Source organism: Muscardinus avellanarius, assembly GCF_963383645.1.
Source record: "Muscardinus avellanarius genome assembly, chromosome: 2".
Lineage (NCBI taxonomy): Eukaryota > Metazoa > Chordata > Mammalia > Rodentia > Gliridae > Muscardinus > Muscardinus avellanarius.
The window spans coordinates 202,900,594-202,904,098 of NC_137787.1; the positions used below are offsets into that span (position 1 = coordinate 202,900,594).

At 51.5% G+C, this 3,505-nt stretch overlaps 1 pseudogene across 1 annotated transcript; it reads right to left on the reverse strand.

Annotated features, from left to right (window-relative positions):
* Positions 1-2,165: 2,165 nt before the first annotated feature.
* On the reverse strand, positions 2,166-2,925 carry LOC308279819 (large ribosomal subunit protein uL30-like; annotated as a pseudogene). The gene has a single exon. The product of its transcript is annotated as a large ribosomal subunit protein uL30-like (transcript).
* Between the last annotated feature and the right edge of the window lie 580 nt (positions 2,926-3,505).

A 3,505-nucleotide genomic window follows, 5' to 3' on the forward strand; every position in this document is an offset into this window, starting at 1 on the left:
AGTCCTTGCCACTTGAGGAGGGTCACAGTTGGCACCTCATTTGCACTTCCTCCTTCTTCTTGAAGAAGAGGGTATATTGCCAAAAACACTCGTGAACTGCTTTCTCTTTTCCACGATAGGAGTATGGTTTACTTGTTTTACAATTGTATCCACATTAGCACAGCTACAGGGAATGAGGTGCTCAGAGCTGGGCCCTGCCCTCTCTGCTGGCTGCTGCAGAGCTTACTGGGCATCGCAAGTGTCTCCTGCCACACCCCCAGGATTCAGAACATACACGTCCTGCCTTGTTCCTGGCCTCACGAGCCCAGACTGCAGCTCTTAATGGACTCAACAGCAGCTGAAGATCCTAGGGCATAGCTCCATCCAGGTGTATGAGTGTTGGAGGGCTCCCACGCCACCCACCCACGCCACAGCTTTACCCAGGTGTGTGTGTGTTGGGGGGCGGGCTCCCACGCCACCCACCCACACCACAGCTTTACCCAGGTGTATGTGTGTTGGGGGGCTCCCACGCCGCCCACCCACGCCACAGCTTTACCCAGGTGTATGTGTGTTGGGGGGCGGGCTCCCACGCCACCCACCCACGCCACAGCTTTACCCAGGTGTGTGTGTGTTGGGGGGCGGGCTCCCACGCCACCCACCCATGCCACAGCTTTACCCAGGTGTATGTGTGTTGGGGGGCGGGCTCCCACGCCACCCACCCACACCACAGCTTTACCCAGGTGTATGTGTGTTGGGGGGCGGGCTCCCACGCCACCCACCCATGCCACAGCTTTACCCAGGTGTATGTGTGTTGGAGGGCTCCCACGCCACCCACCCACACCACAGCTTTACCCAGGTGTATGTGTGTTGGGGGGCGGGGTCCCACGCCACCCACCCACACCACAGCTTTACCCAGGTGTATGTGTGTTGGGGGGCGGGCTCCCACGCCACCCACCCACGCCACAGCTTTACCCAGGTGTATGTGTGTTGGGGGGCGGGCTCCCACGCCACCCACCCATGCCACAGCTTTACCCAGGTGTATGTGTGTTGGAGGGCTCCCACGCCACCCACCCACACCACAGCTTTACCCAGGTGTATGTGTGTTGGGGGGCGGGCTCCCACGCCACCCACCCACGCCACAGCTTTACCCAGGTGTGTGTATGTTGGGGGGCTCCCAAGCCACCCACCCACACCACCGATTTTGCAGGCATTTTCCTTGCTTGTCCTCTAGGCCCTGGCTGCTCAGCTGTACACCCCTGTTCCCACTATGCCCCACCAGAGAGAGGAGACGCCTGCAGATGACAGACTGGAAGATCAGTAACTAGGGACCAAAAAATAGCTACATTAAAACAGCACAAAAGCTATGTTTGGTTCTGAAAGTCTCAGACATTCTATGACCAGAAAAAGGAAAGAAAAAATTGGGGTGGAGATCCTGGCAGGACCAGAGCCTTTGCCAACAGCATGGGGTCCAGGCCGAGTTCTGGCAATGGCATCTGGGCTGTTCTGCACGTGAGCCGTGGGTTCTTGGCAGGACTGCCCCAAGGCCAGGTGCCTCCAGCTTCCCAGAAAATGCACACTGGAAATCCAAACGCACCCTCCTGCTCACTTGCCTCGGAAGAGAGAGAAAGGCAGAGAAGGGGTCTTTCCACGGCCTCCTTTCCAGGTGCTTTCCAGGGACTTTTATGGAAAGCTCAGCTTTAAGGGCTTTCTAGCCTGCGCTCAGCTCCACAGATGCCCTGGGACATCGAGTGCCATGGAAACCTGGTGAACCACAGAGGCAGCCCTTGTCCACATGATCAGAATCCGTGGGAGCCAGGCAGGGATGACAGGCCTCTCCGAGCTGGAGCTGACAGGCTTTGTTTGTTTCATGAGAAGATCTGCCTTGGGCTCAGGCTGGGGAGTGGTTCATGCATTATTTGAATTCTCTAAGCTCAGTGGATTTGAGAAGTGGTGTCAGGGAGGAGGGGGGCATGATGGAGGGCTAATTTGCACATCAAATAGATTTTTTAAAATAACCATACAAATACAACAAAACCACTTACAAAATTAAAATCACTTCCTTCCCACCTATAACAAAGTAACTTTTCCAAGATGTTGTCTAGACTAATTTTTACTCCTTTTTTTTTCAATTTGAAAACAGGCTGTTTATTAACTGACCAAATTACAAAAGTACCATGGTAGATACCTTAGTTCATCCTCCTAATGAGCATGTTGATCTGGTCTTCCCTGTTGCCAGCATCTCCACCTTCTACAAAATGGGTTGTCTTTTTCTTCATCCCACCTCGTGGAGAAGATAACTTGAAGGGCCACAGGAAGTTATTTGCTTCTTTGAAAAGCTTTCCAATGGTAAAGATCTCCTGAATCAGATCCTCCATGCAGATGATGCCATATTTACCAAGAGCTCGAGCAATCAAAGCGTTGTCTGTCAAGGCAATTCATTTCTTATTGATTTTGCCATAGCCACGGTTGTAGATTAGTTCGTTTACTGACTTAAGGTTCGGGTACCCCCGTGCAATGTATGGCTCCACAATTCTCAGCATGTTAATTGAAGCCTTTATTGAGCTTAACAAAGGTGCCACTGAAGATCTGGCGAAGGCGGAGAAGCTGCAACACCTTGCGGACTTTTGGGCTCACACCATTGATGCCTCTGATCCTGATGACAAATGCCAGTTTGGGCTCTGTAGGGACATAGAAGTTGCCAGCTTTTCTTGCCATCCTAACCATTCGAATCTCAGTATGGTACATCTGCCTATATTCCTTGTGATAGTGCTTAGCTTTTTCATAGATAAGCTTCCTCCTTGCCTTTTGAAGCATCTTCTGAGCAAACTTCTTCCTCAGGCGCTTTACCTTTAGCTCTGCGAAATTCTTTCACTTTTTCTTAAGGGTTTCTGGCACCGCAATAACGTTCTTCTTCTTCTCTTTGGCGATCTCCATGGTTCCTGCCGAAAAAAGAGCTAATTTTTACTCCTTCTTAAGAAGAGGGGTCTGTGCCAGCCACAGTGAGAACAGCGTTACAGTGGCCATCTCCACCAGGGACTGCCCCTCTGGCTTCCAACCAGCAGCCGAATCCTCATTCCGACAGTCACGTGTAAACAGCCTTTCCTTTCTTCTTGGTCAGTTGCTTAAGAATATTCTCAGTAGGATCAAGCGTCTCAGTGCATCTTTCAGGTCATAAGGCTCAGTGAGTAGGGCAGCTAGTCCCCAGCAAGCAGAATCTTCTGTGGGCCATACACGCAGACCCTCCAGTTGCCCAACAAGTGTATCCAATTAGCCCTACAAGGTGCTCTTGTCATCGAAGACCACAGAAGCCTCCCCATCCTGTCCCTGACCTTGGACTCGTACTGCTTAACTTCCAAACATGGGGTTCCTAGTCATACCCTGTCACTGTCTCCTGGCTCTATTCCACTGGGAACATGATCTGCACGATTCCAGTCCTCTGAAGCTCGTGCAGACTCCCGGCCCACATATAGCCAAGTTTTGTAAATTTTAAAAATGTTCTTTCTGTGCTGAACATTTTATGGTTTTC